At 42.1% G+C, this 18022-nt stretch overlaps 1 pseudogene; it reads right to left on the minus strand.

Moving 5' to 3' along the window:
* LOC133151155 (lysine-specific demethylase 2A-like) overlaps positions 1–18022 on the minus strand; it is a 203130-nt pseudogene that overhangs the window by 39499 nt on the left and 145609 nt on the right.

The following is an 18022-nucleotide window of genomic DNA, read 5'->3' on the forward strand; positions in this document are numbered from 1 at the left end:
TACAGGTTAGTTAAAGGCCATGTCATAGAAATGTGTCTTTAAACGTGTCTTAAATGTTTCTACTGAGGTAGCAGTCCTAATATACATTGGTAGGGCATTCCAAAGCTCTGGAGCCCGAATAGAAAATGCTCTAGAGCAGTGGTTCCCAAAGTGGGCGGTACCGGCCCCCTGGGGGCGGTGGAAAGATCTGGGGGGGCGGTGAGGAAGAAAGGGGCGGTAGGGGGGCGGCAGTCCGAAGTCGAAGTCAGAAGTTTGAACGTTTGTTTGACGATTTGTACACAACACGTGCAGCAGGACGAGTCAGTGGACGACGCATCAGGGTCCGGTTACCACACGCCGCTCTGGCCCAGTCAGATCCGACAGCATAGACTACAAAAGCAAAAGCTCAGGTTTGTAATTTCAAGCTTGTAAAGTTCAAAAAGTCATATCAAGATTTTTGGTTACAAAAAAAAATCTGTGGAAGTGCTGTGGAACAAGGTCAAGATGTACTTTATTGCCTTCCCAACATCATATTTAGTAGAACGGGGCTTCAGTGCAGGTCGCCTTGCTTCTTTCCAAGCAAAGAAACCGACTGAAAATTACTGACCGCGGGGATCTACGACTTCTTCTTAGTGAGTTCCAGCCTGATGTTGAGAAGCTTATGTCCCTGCACCAAGCACATCCATCCCATTAATATTAAGTGTGAGACAATGAAGGTTACTGGTGGAATGTTTATTTACCATTCTATGTTGCTGAAACAGTTAAAACTGCTAAAAAATAAATTGGTTTACTAAATTGGGTTTTATTTGTGAAATACACATTTGTGTTTAACCTTTCTCTTTTCAAATTGCAGCATACCAAATATGTGTCTGTCGGGGGGGCGCTAGGAATTCACTGGGGAGCCAGCCTGCAAAAGTTTGGGAACCATTGCTCTAGAGCCTGCAGACATTTTCCTGGCCCTCGGTGTCGCTAAAAGGGTAGCGTTTTGCGAACGAAGGTTACGAGACGGAACATAAGGAACAACTAGGTCGACGAGATATGAAGGCGCTAAGCCGTGCAGCGATTTATAGGTTAATAGAAGCACCTTGAAGTCACATCTTAAATGGACCGGGAGCCAATGCAAGTTGGCTAGTATTGGGGTAATGTGATCACATTTTCTTGTCCGAGAGAGCAGCCTTGCAGCAGCATTTTGTACTAACTGTAGACTTTTGATGCGGGACTTAGGAAGACCCGAAAATAGTACATTACAGTAGTCCAGGCGCGACGTGACGAACGCATGTATAATAGTTTCCGCATCACCGGTCGAGAGGATCGGACGAATCTATGCAATATTACGAAGGTGAAAAAAACGCAATTCTGGTTATATTCTTAATGTGCTTTTGAAAGAAGAGAGTTTGGTCAAATATTACCCCAAGATTAGTTACAGTATCGCTCTGAGTGATAATACAGTTATCTATAGTTATAGCGGTTTCCTTGAATAAGTGTTGATAACGAGTTGGACCAATTATCAACATCTCAGTTTTATCTGGGTTAAGACAAAGGAAGTTGAGAGACATCCATTGCTTGATCTCCGCAAGGCACGCCTCACGGATTACAACAATCCCGCGGATCAGTCATCGATAACGGCATATATAATTGGGTGTCATCCGCATAGCATTGAAAACTAATATTATATTTACGTATTATGTCCCCAAGCGGAATCATATAAATATTAAAAAGAATTGGTCCGAGAACCGATCCCTGTGGGACACCACACGTAACATTATAGAGCTCCGAGGACGCATTGCCATGGACCACTCGGTGCGTCCTGTTTGATAGATAGGAATGGAACCAGCCTAGTGCTGACCCTGAAATACCAACACAACTTTTAAGACGCCCTAATAAAATATCGAAGTCTACAGTGTCGAAGGCAGCACTAAGATCGAGTAGTAACAGTACAGACGAAGTGTTTGAATCCATAGCTATGAGGAGATCGTTAGTCACTTTAGCAAGTGCTGTCTCAGTGGAATGATTAGCTCTAAAACTTGACTGAAAAGTGTCATATCGATTATTGGCGACCAAGTAATCAATAAGCTGCTGCGCTACTACTTTTTCAAGAAGTTTTGCTATAAATGGGAGGTTTGAAACTGGCCTATAATTACTGAGACAGTTCGGGTCAAGATTTGGTCGCTTAAGTAACGGTTTAATGATAGCGGTTTTAAAGGCTGTTGGCACTATCCCAGAGGAGACAGACAGATTGATTATATTTAAGACGGACGGTCCTAAAATTTGAAATAATTCTTTAAGTAGTTTGGCTGGAAGTGGGTCGAGTAAACATGTTGTTTGTTTAGCCGCACTAACCAATTGTGTAGACTTTCAAGAGACACGCTTTTAAAAGTTGAGAGGGTTGTTGCATGATCATCAGCGTTGGTAAACGGCGGGCTCGACCGAGCGATTGGAATGGTATTCTTGATCTCATCCCTAATGGATTCAATCTTTTGAGCAAAAAAATTCATGAACTCGTCAGCTGAGTGGAAGGAACTATCGGGGGTTGGCTGGCGCAGAGTCAGCTTTGCCACTGTATCAAATAGGTGTTTTGGATTGTTTTTATTGAGATTAATAACTTGCGAAAAATACCGAGTTTTTGCTAAGATAAGCGCATCTTTATATTTTAGGAGGCTATCCTGCCATGCCTGATGGAAAACCTCAAGTTTGGTTAGACGCCATCTGCGCTCCTGCTTTCTACATAATTGCTTAAGCGTACGCGTTTCATCTGTGAACCACGGAGTAGGCACTCTACGGCGAGTTTTCAGACGTAACGGCGCCACAGAGTCAATGGCATTTAACAATGTCGCATTGAATTCATTTGTAAGATTATCAATAGAGCCGGTGTATGCGGGAAATATAGCGGTTGCCGGCGACAGTATCTCAGATAGCGCAGTTGCAGTCATGGAGTTAAAATTACGGCTCCTATAATGCTGATTGCTCTCTTGTCTTTGACACGGAACTAGAATTTCAAACTTTATTAAGTAATGATCAGACAGAACAGTAGTGTATGGCAGTACTGCTATATTTGAGGTTGCAAGTCCTCGGAATAATACCAGATCTATGGTATTTCCATTCTTATGCGTTGCTGCCTGTACGGCTTGCGTAAAACCAAACGTATCAGTCAAAGTCTGAAACGCCGAAGTAAGTGGCTCTGACGGTAAATTCACGTGAATGTTGAAATCGCCCATGATAATTATATTATCCGCATTGGTTACTAGATCAGCCACGAATTCTGAAAATTCATCCAGGAAGCCAGAGTAAGCCCCGGGTGGACGGTAAATAACAGCAAGATAAAATGAGGGTAAAGCGGTGGATCGGACAGTGAGAACCTCAAATGTTTTAAAAACGTTGATCGAACGAGGCCTAAATCTAAGCTCGGAATTTGAGATGGCGACACCCCCACCCTTTTTTCGAGGACGCGCCACAATGCGAGCTCACAAAATTTGGAGGCGAGGCCTCGTTAAGCGGCAGCAGTTCATTAGGTTTTAACCAGGTCTCGCAGAGACCAAAAACGTTTAGATTATGTTCTGTGATGAGATCATTAACGAGAACTGCTTTCGTATGAAGCGATCTAATATTCATAAAACCGAGTTTAAGTGTAATTGGTCGATCCGGGTGCGTATCTATCGAAGGATATTTATACGAGATGCGAGTAAGATTGCGTTCTCTAGGCCTGACATCACCTCTCGAATGTTTGTTAGCGCGGTGGGACAATACAACCGTGGGAATCTGATAGTAAATATTTGTTACACGTGTAAAATTAGCTGAAACAGGCACCGTTTCATCAGCAAAACCGGTCGAGGTTTCTACCCCAGTAGAAAGTGTGTTTATGTGTACTGTAGTACGATTCAAACTATCACGCTCTAGTCTACACGAGGAGCTATGTGCATGGTGGAAGTCTAGCCTAGCGCTAGTTAACTTTAGCTTAACAGACTCCAAACCCATCCTGACAGGTGGTCTAATCACCTGTGCCCCGGCCTGCTCTAAAGTGACCTGTCATGTGTGGCTACAGTGATAGTGTGGAGTGGGATGGTGACAGCACTCCTGTCCAGAGTTTCACTGTATTTCTTCCAGTAGGCTTTGCGGAAGTTCCAACGGATCTTCCTTGTGCTGTTCATGACTGGGAGCTGTAGGCCAACGTGTACGAGCAAGGTTGACTGTGTGGAAAGTCGTCAAGGATGAGGATCTGAGCAGGATAGCATTCCATTTAAAGAGCTGACCCAACACAGGTCAGGAGAGTAGTCTTTCTTCCACCTGATGGAGTGGAAGGTTCCTCTTTGTTTGGGATCGTGTATCAGAGCATAGTCATTTCTAGATGCCCAGTCTGAAAGTGCCTCTCCATCACTATCCGCTGCTGGGTATCCCCAGTCAGGGTGGTGGCTGTTGAAATCTCCCACATAGATGGCAGGGTGGGGTAGTGTGGGTAGGACCTGCAGATCCCAGTTGGCACTAGGGGGGCCAACTGGGATCTGCAGGTCCTACCCACACTACCCCACCCTGCCATCTATGTGGGAGATTTCTTGTACACATTTGTTTTTTAATTTATCTTTTATTTTTAGTTTAGTTTGTTTCAATCAGCAAAATATATATTACATTCAGTACGAAAATGTCCACAGAAACCGAATTAAAAAAAAACCACAGAATCAAAACAAAACAAAATGAAAAGAGCCCTAAAGCTCAAAGTTCAGAAGGCTGACTGAAAGGGTTAAGGCTGAAGCTAAATAGCTTGTCCCGTATTTTTCGGACTATAAATTGCGTTTTTTTTTTTGCGTAGCAAGGGATTACTATAATTTGAATTTCAAGTGACGTCAGCGGCACGGCGCGGCGGTTGTTTACATGAAGGACAAAGATTCGATTACGGGATGACGAAGATGACGAAGGGCCCCACGTACTACCGGCTTTGTTTGTAAGTGACACGGATGATGAAGAGTTTGAGGGATTTCATGATTTGGAGTGACACAGAAGGTTTGAAAAACTATTATGGCTTTTACGCACGGGAGCTCTGTTTCACCTCCATGGATGGAAGTCGGGGGCCGGCGCTTGGCCAGGTGGCTGTCCGGGTACGGTGGATGGGGCAGACATGGCTTTTATGCACGCCTGGTCCTATTCTATGGAGCTCTCTTCCACCTCTGTGGCTCGAAATGCTACACCTCCGGGGATGGAAGTCTACGCCGCCACATGCCTGGAAGTCGACGCCGGTGCTTGGGGCCGTGTGGCGGTGAACTATTTATGTTATAGTTATTTGATATATTTTATTTCGTGAAGCAACTTGTATATGTTTTTATCGTTACAGTTCAGTAGTTGTTGGCTCGTTGAACTCTTGTTTTGTTGAATAAAGAGCCGTTTACCAAACCCACGTCTTTCCTTGTACTTTGTTAACGCTACAATATAGTTACGTATATACTAGATCTGTGAAATAACGAGGCTGACGTCAGGGCGCACGCGCGGCGTTGTTGACCAAGGACGAGGAATTTGATCGATGGATTTAATTATTTGGAGTGACACAGATGGTTTGATAATATTATTGCTTATATAATAGTTATTTGATTAATAATTTATACATCATTATATAGGCCTGTGGAATATTTTGAGGTGCAACCGCCGTCAGTGGCGCGCATCCGGCCGGCATTGTTGACGTAAAGGACGATCGATGGATTTAATGAATTGGAGTGACACAGATAGTTTTATAAACGTGTTATTCATGTTATAGTTATTTGAATAACTGAATGTTACGTCAAGCCCGTTCTCAGCTCTTAGTTTCTGTTTATGTCACGTTAGCATACCTATCGTTCAGCCTGTTGTTGCTCGTTCATGTCTGTTCTTGGTGTTGGATTTTGTCAAATAAATTTCCCCCAAAATGCGATTTATACTCTGGAGCAACTTATATATGTTTTTTTTTTTACGTTATATTGCATGCGTCCTATATTCCGGAGCGACTTTTAGTCCGGGAAATACGGTAAATGCCCTAACCTGTTTACCTTTAAGTATTACATGTAGGCATATGCAGTACACATGCATACATCTAAATACACACATGTATATATTTACAACACCTAGTGCATATATTCATACATATACATACATGCCTCTATAACGCCACCTACACATACACAAATAATAGAAACACAAAATGTCCCATAGGTCCTGATTTACCTACCACCATATTTGTACTTCTCTAGACTCAAGTTTTTGTACTTTTTTTTAACTGGACAAGATTTTTACATTCCTTGATCTCTTCTGGCAATTTGTTACACAATTTCACCCCACAGACAGACAAACACATGCTCTTCAGAGTGCTATGAGCAATCGGTTGTTTGAGGTTCAATCTGCCTCTCAGCTCATATCCCCCTTCTTTCCCACTAAACAATTTTTGAATATTTTCAGGGAGTAAATTTTGAAGCGCTTTAAACAAAAATTGAGCAGTTTTTGATTTCACCAGATCCCAAAAATTTAATGACTGTTTTTAGAAACAGTGCATTTGTGTGTTCATAATATCCTACCTTATTTACTATCCGTATTGCTCTCTTTTGCATGTTGTATATTGGCTGTAGGTTGCTCCTGTAGGTGTTAATAATTCAGATATGGTAAAAATAGTGTACAGTACAGTGTTTGCAGTGATTTGTTGTTAAGAATATGTCTTGTTTTACATGAAATCCCCACAGTACTTGCCAGCTTGGATTTGATATGCTTGATATGTGGTTTCCAGTTTAAGTTGTGGTCGATTATCACTCCTAAAAATGTATTCTCAAATAATCTTTCCAATTTAACACCAACGATCATTAATTCTCCAGAAGTATTTAGGTGTTTACTTCTTTTGCCAAAGACCATGAATTTGATCTTTTTCAAGTTTAAGGATAGTTTGTTTGCGTCGAATCACATTTTAAGCTTCCCCAATTCTGCTGTAACAGCCTCTGACAGGTGCTGGAGATCATTACCTATACAGAAGATGATTGTGTCATCAGCAAAAATTACATATTTCAGAATTTTTTAGACATTGCAGATTTCATTTAAAAAAAAAAGTCCCAATGACCATCACACACATATCTTGGTGTGGTGAAATTTGTCCTCTGCATTTAACCCATCCCCGTGTGATTTTGATCTATCCCCTGGGGGAGAGGGGAGCAGGAAGCAGCAGCGGTGCCGCGCCCGGGAATCATTTGGTGATCTAACCCCCCAATTCCAACCCTGAGTGCCAAGCAGGAAGGCAATGGGTCCCATTTTTATAGTCTTTGGTATGACCCGGCCGGTGTTTGAACCCACAACCTTCCAGTCTCAGGGCGGACACTCTACCACTAGGCCACTGAGCTGGCTGGTTTATGTATAATATGAATCATTTTGGTCCCAATATCGACGACCCTTGTGGTACACCGCAAGTTAATATATCTCTACAAGAGAGGATTTTATTTCGCCCACCTGCACAAACTGTTTTCTGTTTCCAATTTAACTTTTTAACCAGTGTAGCCCCACCCCTCTGGTCCCATACCTTTCAAGTTTTTGTAATAGTACGTATATCATGATTTATTGTGTCAAAGACTTTTTCCAGATCAATAAAAACACCCACTGCACATTTCTTATCGTCAAGGGCACTTGTTAGTTCTTCCACTAAGTCCACTTAAGCCATGGCAGTTGACCTGTTGGTTCTAAAGCCATACTGACTGTGAGCAATTTATGTTTATCAATGAAGCTGTCCAATCGTGCAACAAAGAGTTTCTCGAGAATCTTGGAAAACTGGGAGAGTAGTGAAATTGGCCTATAGTTGGTAAAGGTATTTTTGTCTCCAGCTTTGTATACTGGAATCACCTTGGCAGTTTTCATTTTGTTCGGAAAGTAGCCTTGGTTGAAAGACAGATTACTGACGTATGTTAAGGGGTCTGCAATGGTGTCAGTAACATGCTTTATTAAAGTCATATCGAGACCATTCCAGTCCAAAGATGTTTTGTTCTTAAATTTATTGACGAAATCAATAATTTCTTTTCTATTTGTCTGTTTTAGAAGGATGCTGGCTGGATTCCTCTCTACCTGGAATCTCTCAACAGCTCCCCCTTGTGGAGGGTTTATTTCCATTGCCAGTTGAGGCCCCACATTTACAAAGAAATTATTGAATCCTTCCACCAGATCCATTTTATTAGTGGTTGTTTTACCATTACCGAGAATTAGGAGCTAGTAATTTTATTTCTAATAATTGAATTTGAATATATTCCATGTACCCTTTCTATTGTCTTTGTTATTTTCGAGCACTGTATTATAATAATCCTTCTTACATTTTCTTAGTATATCAGTTAGTTTGTTTTTAAATATTTTATATTTGATTTATTTTTCTATAGTTCTATGTTTTATGAATTGCTTATACAAGGTGTTCTTTTTTTACAGTCCCTTTGTGATCCATTGTTTGTCAGTATTTTTAGTTATATATTTACTTTGTTGCATTGGCCAGCTTCTGTCATATATGGTCATAAACGTTTTCAAGAAAGAGTCATAAGCGGAGTCAACATCCATTGTTTCGTATACTTTTCGCCAATCCTGCCTCAGCAGTTCAGATCTCAATACTTCAAGGGGATCCTCCGTTCTTACTCTCCTCTGTCTTAGTAAGTTTTCCTTCTTAGGCCTTTTTTAATCACAGTCATAAATAACAAACACTGGCAGATGGTCACTTATATCATTTATTAGTAGTCCACTTATCATGTTGTCTTCCAAGTTATTAGTAAATACGTTATCTATAATTGTAGCTGATTGGGATGTTATTCTGCTGGGTTTTGTAATGGTCGGATAAAGGCCCATACTGTACATCAGGGGTCCCCAAACTTTTTCCAATGAGGGCCGCATAACTTTTCCCTTCTCTGATGGGGGGCCGGGGTCAGTTACTAACAGAAAAAGTGCGACAATCACAGGTGTCCCTAAATGTAATCATTTAGTGTTTTCCAGAAAACATGCTGACACTCCAGCGGACCACACATATCCAAATATTAATAACCCTTTCTGAGATCAAATAGCCCTCTCTGGGTTCTTCACAGAATAAAATAACGCGGAAAATATATAGGCCAATAACACTATTTATGAACTCGATAAAGAATCAAATAACCCTCAGTGGGTTCTTAACAGAAAGAAAGTTATGCTGTGCCGTGCACAATTCTAGGTAAAAGTTCAACTTCGCTTGAGACCCCATCCTTCCATCTCCCGGCTCATGCGTCCTATTAAACCCCGAGACGCGCCCACCATACTTGGGGCCCCGTCAGTCGTGACGCTGGCAACCTTTGCCCAGTTCAGATCCAACAGTTGCATGGTTTTACATACTTTGTCGAAAATATCCTCCCTAGTCGTAGTGCCTTTCAAGCTTTGTAGGGATGCCAGCTCCTCGCACATCTCAAAGTTTGCGGTAACTCCACGAATAAAAATAAGAAGCTCCGCGGTGTCAAGTCAACTTTACTTGTATAGCCCTAAATCACAAGCAGTCTCAAAGGGCTTCACATAGACAAACAATTGACAATTATTCTCAAAGCATCCCTTGATCTTAAACTCCCAAAAGGGCAAGGAAAAACTCAAAAAAACCCTACCAGGGGAAAAATGAGAAACCTTGAATAGAGACCACAGATGGAAGGATCCCCCTTTCAGGATCCCCCTTTCAGAACTTTAATGTCGGCGCAGGTTGTATTCCTTGAATACCGCCACCATCTCTTGACAGACGAGACAAGCAGTCTTTGAATTGAACAAAAAATAAATAAATGTGTCCACTGCGGGTTAAATACCCTGCATTCGGAATCAATTTTTCTCTCACCCAACCTTTTTGCCATTATTCCGTTCTTTCACGTTCTATGACTGGGTTATGGGTGGCCATAAGGGTTAAAACGTGCTGGGGCAAAGTGAGGTCGTAGTAGCATTTTTTTCTTCGTCTCTGGTATTGTTTAGCATTTTTTCCCGTTTCTGGTATTGTTCAGGGGGTCTGTTATTGTTTAGCATTTTTTTCCGTCTCTGGTATTGTTCAGGGGGCCGGGTCTAATGCGGAGGGAGGCCGTATACGGCCCGCGGGCCGTAGTTTGGGGACCACTGCTGTACATTGTAGCAGTGAATTCATCAACGGCTGGTAAATTATTAGCATTTAATAGATCTATGTTGTAATCACCACAAATAAAAGTGACCTTCTGCTCAATGTTTGTAAAGTTATTTTCCATTATTTCCTTAAATGTATCTATACTGAAGCTAGGAGCTCTATAAACACGGCTGATTTTTCCTTTTTTCCATGTTGATCTCTATCGTAATACATTCACATGTATATCCTTAATGGCAGCAGTCATACGGTTGACAATCCTGTATTTTAGTCTTTCACTTACATATAAGGCTGCCCCCCTCCCCTTTTATTAGTTCTATTAAAGAAGTTTAGTTCATACCCTTCTAGATCAAAGTCCATTTCTCCATTGACAATATTGAAACCACCAATAGTTATGGTGTCAGAAAAATGTGTTGTCAAGTGGTTTGCTTCAACTATGTCAGAGCGCACATATGTGGCCCGTCCATTGGCATGTGGGGTGTAGCACAGGAGGTCAAAGCCTTTGATGGGGAAGCGGCCTGCTTCCTCTGTGCCAATGTGAGTCTCTTGGGGGCAGATCACGTCAATCGAGTGTTGGAAGGCGAGGACTTCAATCAGGCGTCGCATGGCTGCAGAAAGGCCTTCGACATTTAGTTGTAGTATTCGAAGGTGCTCTTGAGGTTGTTTGCTGTCGGCTTTGGGACTGAGACCAGGATTCTTTGACTTGGCTCTCAGGCGTCGTCTCTTGGAATTTAGTTTGCTGGTGGGATCATTTGTTTCCCTGGGCAAGCCCGGGTACTGACGGGGCGCGACAAGAACGCTGATCCATTGACCCCCAGTTCCGACTAGACATAGTCGGACTTGGTTCCACACACAGTTTGGATTCTGGTACAAGCCCTCTCGAGAGGGGCTGGACTCTCTTCCACTCTGGAGTTGCCCACGGTGAGAGGCGTCGAGCAGGTGTGGGCCTACTTATTGGCCCCCGGCTGGGCGCCTGCACATTGGGGTTCACCACGGGTGGGGGGACGGGACCTGACTGTTGTTTGTGCCTATGCATCGAACAGCAGCTCAGAGAACCCACCCTTTTTGGGGTCCTTAAAGGAAGTGCTGGAGAGCGCTCCTTCTGGGGAGTCCATTGTTCTACTGGGTGACTTCAATGCTCACGTGGGCAATGACAGTGAGACCTGGAAGGGCGTGATTGGGAGGAACGATCTGAACCTGAGCGGTGTTCTAATGTTGGACTTCTGTGCTCGACACGGATTGTTAATAATGAACACCATGTTCAAACATAAGGGTGTCCATGTGTGCACCTGGCACCAGGACACAGTTCGATGATGGACTGTGTAGTCGTGTCATCGGATTTGCGGCCGCATGTTTTGGACACTTGGGTGAAGAGAGGGGCGGAGCTGTCAACTGATCACTACCTGGTGGTGGGTTGGTGCCGATGGTGGGGGAAGATGCCGGTCCGACCTGGCAGACCCAAATGTACTGTGAGGGTCTGCTGGGAACGTCTGGCAAAATCCCCTGTCAGGAAGACCTTCAACTCCCACCTCCGGCAGAGCTCCGGCAAGTCCGACTATGTCGAGTCGGAACTTTTCTGCCTCGCACACCAGCTCGGGCTCCTTTCCAGCCAGAGAGGTGACATTCCATGTCCCAAGAGCCAGCTTCTGCAGCTGGGAATCAGACCACCAAGGTCCTTGCATTTGGCTGCCGCCCAGTTTACACTGCACCCGACCCCTTTGGCCCCTCCCACAGGTGGTGAGCCCATAGGAAGGGGGACCCACTCAAAATATCATTATTGTTTTTGTCTTAAATTGGATAGGGGTTGGATTAAATAAGTCTTACTTCTTCCCACTCCTTTTCAGACAAGCAAACTCTGCCCATTTTGTGCAGTAGCTTGTATTATGTTTGTACCTAGTATTTATACAAATTCATAATTTAAATGACTTTCACCCTGTTTTTGCTTTTAATTTTATTTTTCTTCACTTGACTGATGATGTATAGTTTACATCAAGGGTCACCAACCTTTCTTAAACAGAGAGTTACTTCCTGGGTACTGATTAAGGCAAAGGGCTACCAGTTTGACACACACTTCTGAACTAGCCAGTTTGCTCAATTTGGCTTTCACTATGTGTTATTATTGTCATTTCCAGTTCACAGGTAAGTGTGATTTTAACAAGAATAGCAAAAATACAGTCAAACCTTGGTTTTCGACTACAATCCGTTCCAGAAGGCGGTTCAAGAAGCGAATCGGTCAACTTCCGAATTTATTTTTCTCATTACAAATAATGGAAAAATTTGCAATTCGTTTCAAGACAAAAAAACACTTTTTTTAAAGCATTTTTTTCATTTGCGCATATTTGTCAGATCGCGCAACTGCAGTGCACCCCCGAACGCGCAAACGTAGCGTGTCGCCCACCACGCAACTGCACCGCGCTGGTCGCATTATTGTTACAGAGCCGTCGCTGAAATTTAGAAAATATTTTTAAACTCCTGATGTACTTTCCAAAATTTAAGTGGACCTAAGTGCGCAGAGCTTAATTTTGTCCGATCGTGCAACTGCAGCGCAACGCCGACCGCGCAACTGTAGCGCGTCGCCCTCAGTGCAACTTCCCCGCGCTGGTCGCATTATTGTGACAGAGCCGTCGCTGAAATTTTGAAAATATTTTTTAAAGTCCTGATGTAAAACCTCGAAAACCGAGGTTTGACTGTAAAATAAATATATGCAGCTCACTGACAAGTGCCTCTATTTGAGCTCATTTTAGAACAGTACTGCGGGCAACTCATGCGGTCCTCACGTGCGACCTGGTGCCCGTGGGCACCGTGTTGGTGACCCCTGGTTTACATATTTGAAACAAATAAATTCAGTTGTGACTGAGTTCAAGCGCAGGAGGCGGCAGCCGACCACGCGCATAGGAAGCACCACCAACCGGTGCAGAAGGAGCCGGGACACGTGACAATATCATGTGCTTGTTCTATTATTTACTGTAAACTGTACATGCGCAGATCATTGTGGGAATGGGAAAGCTTTATATGTTGCATAAAAGTATTGGGGAGGGTTTAAAAATATTTACCGTATTTTTCGGACTATAAATCGCGTTTTTTTCATAGTTTGGGGGGGGGGGTGACTTATAATCAGGAGCGGCTTATATGTGAATTCACAATTCACAAATTTTTAAAATTCGAAAATCCGCGATGGAGTGAAACCATGATAAACGAATGGCTATGTAGCAAGGGATTACTGTAATATGAACTAAAACTGCGGTGTGACGCATACGCGGCGGTGTTTTACATAAAGGACAAAGGATTCGATCATGGGAATTAATGACTTGGAGTGACAGATTGTTTGATAAAATTGTTGTTTATAATTATATGGGTCTGTGGAATATTTTGAAATGCAACCGCCGTCAGCGGTGCGCACCCGGCATTGTTGATATAAAGGACGATCGATGAATTTAATGATTTGGAGTGACACAAATGGTTTGATAATATTATTGCTTATATGAGTTATTTGATATATAATTTATATATAGTTATATGGGCCTGTGGAATATTTTGAAGTGCAACCGCTGTCAGCGGCGCGCACCCGGCATTGTTGACATAAAGGACGATCGATGGATTTAATGATGTGGAGTGACACAAATGGTTTGATAATAATATTGCTTATATGATAGTTGTTTGATATATGAATTATGTATGGTTATATGGGCTTGTGGAATATTTTGAAGTGCAACCGCCATCAGCGCCGCACACCCGGCCTGCATTGTTGACATAAAGGACGATCGATGGATTTAATGACTTAGAGTGACACAGATGGTTTGATAATATTATTGCTTATATAATAGTTATTTGATATATAATTTATATATCGTTATAAGATAAGATAAGATAATCCTTTATTATTCCCTCAATGGGGAAACTTCTGTGTCAGCAGCAGTACACTTAACATATACACACTCACGTACACACGCATGCGGGGAAGGGGGTAAAGGATTTAAAAAAGTAAAATGTATATATAATTAAAAAATATGGACAGTATATACACAATATACAATATACAGTGGTGATATAAAAAATATATGTATATTATATAAAAAATAGTGCAGAGGAAGAAAGAAAAAAAAACAGTGCAAAAAAGGCAGGTAAAAAGAATGTGAGGTAGGCAGATATTGCATATATGATTGCACATATGGTTATTGCACGTTATTTGTGTGTTATTATTGTCCGTTAGCTACAGTGATCGGCCTGGTTGTACAGCCTGATGGCAGCAGTGAGGAAGGACCGGCGAGGCCTCTCGGTGGTGCACCGTGGGTGACGAAGCCGGTCACTGATGGAGCTCTCCAGGGCTCTGACAGTCTCATGAAGGGCCTTATATAGGCCTGTGAAGTAATTTGAAGTGCAACCGCCGTCAGCGGGGCGCACCCAGCATTGTTGACATAAAGGACGATCGATGGATTTAATGATTTGGAGTGACACAGATGGTTTGATAAAGGTGTTATTTATGTTATAGTTATTTGGATAACTGTCAATGTTACGTCAGGCCCATTCTCAGCTCTTCGTTTGTGTTTATGTCACGTTAGCATACCGTATCGTTTAACCTGTTGTTGCTCGTTCATGTCTGTTCTTGGTGTTGGATTTTGTCGAATAAATTTCCCCCAAAATGCGACTTATACTCCGGAGTGACTTATATCAGTTTTTTTTTCCACTTTATGTATTTTATGGCTAATGCGACGTATATTCCGGAGCCACTTTTCGTCCGAAAAATACGGTAATATTATGTATTGGACCACACAAGAGATTCGTGCTCAACCGTAACTCACTTTGGTTTCGCTGTGCATAATGTTATGTGGTAATTCTGAAAGTGTACAGGTTACATTGCTTTTTCAACATTTCTAATTGACTTTCAATATATGCATGCCCTCTAGCGGCCAACAAGAAAGAGCACGTGTTGGAAATTCCAATTATGTTTTTTTTCTAAATAATACATGTCATTTCTACTACCGTAAATTCCGGACTATAAGCCGCGACTTTTTTCCAAAATTTTGAACCCTGCGGCTTATACTCAGGTGCGGCTTATATAAGGATTTTTTCGTGATTTTTGTGATGACTTGATCACTTAAAGATTCCAGATTCAAGAGTTTTTTATTCGCCATGTTTGAGCGTGGCGGCTCGGTGGCGCACTGGGTAGCACGTCCCTGTGTGGAGTTTGCATGTTCTCCCCGGGCCCGCGTGGGTTTTCTCCGGGCACTCCGGTTTCCTCCCACATCCCAAAAACATGCTTGGTAGGCCAATTGAAGACTCCAAATTGTCCCTAAGTATGAGTGCGAGTGCAAATGGTTGTTTGTCTCTGTGTGCCCTGCGATTGGCTGGCAACCGGTTCAGGGTGTCCCCCGCCTACTGCCCGATGACGGCTGGGATAGGCTCCAGCATGCCCGCGACCCCCGTGGGGACTAAGCGGTTCAGAAAATGGATGGATGGATGGATGGATGGATGTTTGAGCGTGCCAAACAAGTTATTTGACTTCAATAAAACACACCCTCTGTTCAACATTTAGGTGACTAACAACACTCAGGACATGTGAAAAATGGCAAAAAAAAAAAAAAAAACTTTTCACTTTTATACACTGCGGTATCTTGAAGAAAAAAACAACAACAAAAATACTATTTTGAAACACTACTATGGCTGCTGCTTATTCTGGCTGTGTTGCTTGTGACTATTATGAGCTTTAGTAGGAATGCACGCTAGGGCTCTAAACCCTTTCTCTTACTCTGCCATGTGACTCAGAGATTACACAAAGCAGAGGCGCTGTTTGGACCATTAAAACCCAATCAATCAGCATTTAAATTCAATTCTTCTGACATTTTGCTCACCAAAAACAAGTTGTAATGAACGTGAACTTTTAATGCATTTTATTCAGAAGGTTACTTTGAACCCCGAGGCTTAAATGGCGCCGTTGTAGTGGGTTGACATAATTCACCCGGAACCTAAGTTCACGTTACAGAGTTCCGGTGGGACAGTTTACACGTGTGGGACTTTCCTGTTTAGAGTAGGGTGTGTTAGGATCGTAAAGGGAAAAGAGTTTTTTACGGCCTCCGGGGCGCTCTAGCAGGAAGCAAGAGCGAGACAGACGAAGAAGAGATAATGCGCCGAAGAAGACGTGCTAGTTTGTCAACACGGTCGCGTCACCCTTGTCTTTATTTCGTGGTCCCGTCGACTCTGGAGCGAAACGTGTCGCTCGCTAGTTTAATGTAATTTAGTGCTTCGCGCATGAATAAAATTACCATGAACAGACCCTCATCACACTCAAAGAAATGCATAAAGGCGACGACGAAAGAGAGACTGAGTGAGGCGAAGGATATCTAACGCTATTCCAATTGGACGCTGAGGAGGAAGGCTTCGCCATTGCACAGGAGGAAGATGAAGACGATGAAGCTCTTTTTTTTACATTTACTGGTATGTTTTTTAACGAGCCCTGTTGGTGCTGTACTACCGTGTTGCTGCTGTGTTACCGCCGCGTCTCAGTGACTTTTACCGGGTATGTTTTTTTTTTATTCCAGCCCTATTAGTCTTGTGTTAAATGTTAAGGTATGTTATTAAAACTTTAAAAAAGCTTTCTGTGTCCAGTCTTTCTTTGTTAATAACTCGCGTTGGAAAGAAATGTTAAGGTATGTTATTAAAACTTTAAAAAAAGCTTTCTGTGTCCAGTCTTTCTTTGTTAATAACTCGCGTGCACACTTCCTTGTTGCTGCGGTACTACTGCTGCGTCACAGGCAATGTTTAGAAAGACATGTTAAAGTATGTTATTAAAACTTTAAAAAGGCTTTCTGTGAACGGTCTTTCTTTGTAAAAAACGCGTGTGCACGTGCGGCTTATAGTCCGGTGCGGTTTATATAAGAAAAAAACCAAAATACCCCCCAATTTTAGCTGGTGCGTTTTATAATCCGGTGCGGCTAATAGTCCGGATTTTATGGTATATGGATTTTCATTTTGCAGGGGGTTCTGGAACGCATTTCCCACAAAAAAGAAGGGATCACTATAATAATAATAATAATAAAGAACACGTGTGAAAAATAATATATAAAAAATATATATTTTATTAGTTTTTATTACTAATGTCTGAAGACCTTCGCGCAATAATAATAATAATAAAAATAATAAAGAATATGAATAATGTGTGAAGGACAACTGTTCTACATTTTTCAAAATAAAAATCTGTGATTTAAACATTCAGCCTGAATCATAACCTTGTCTAATAAGATTTATCATGAGCCAGTCTGTTTGTAAATGCATCACGAATTGAGTTACGTGAGTGAACTCACCCACTTTATCAGACTACCGTGATTGTCGGACAAAAGTCGGTCCGGAGTACAAGTTGCATCAGCCATAAAATGCCCAAAAAAGTGAGAAAAAAACTTGTATAAGTCGCATTTTGGGGGGCAATTTATTCGACAAAATCCAACACCAAGAACAGTCATGAACGAGCAACAACAGGCTAAACGATAGGTATGCTAACGTTACAAACACAAACGAAGAGCTGAGAACGGCCCTGACGTAAAATGACGTAAAGTTATTCAAAAAACTATTACATAAATAACGCGTTAATAAAACCATCTGTGTCACTCCAATTCATTAAATCCATCGATCGTCCTTTGTCAACAATGCGTGCGCGCCGCTGACGGCGCTTGCACTTCAAAATATTCCACAGGCCCATATCACGATATATAAATTATATATCAAATAACTATTATATAAGCAATAATGTTATCAAACCATCTGTGTCACTCCAAATCATTAAATCTATCGATCGTCCTTTGTCAACAATGGGTGCGCGCAGCTGACGGCGCTTGCACTTCAAAATATTCCACAGGCCCATATAACAATATCTAAATTAGATATCAAATAACTATTATATATAATACTATTATCAAACCATCTGTGCACTCTAAATCATTAAATCCATCGATCGAATTCCTCGTCCTTTGTCAACAACGCCGC

Source organism: Syngnathus typhle, linkage group LG3 (assembly GCF_033458585.1).
Source record: "Syngnathus typhle isolate RoL2023-S1 ecotype Sweden linkage group LG3, RoL_Styp_1.0, whole genome shotgun sequence".
NCBI classification, from domain to species: Eukaryota; Metazoa; Chordata; class Actinopteri; order Syngnathiformes; family Syngnathidae; genus Syngnathus; species Syngnathus typhle.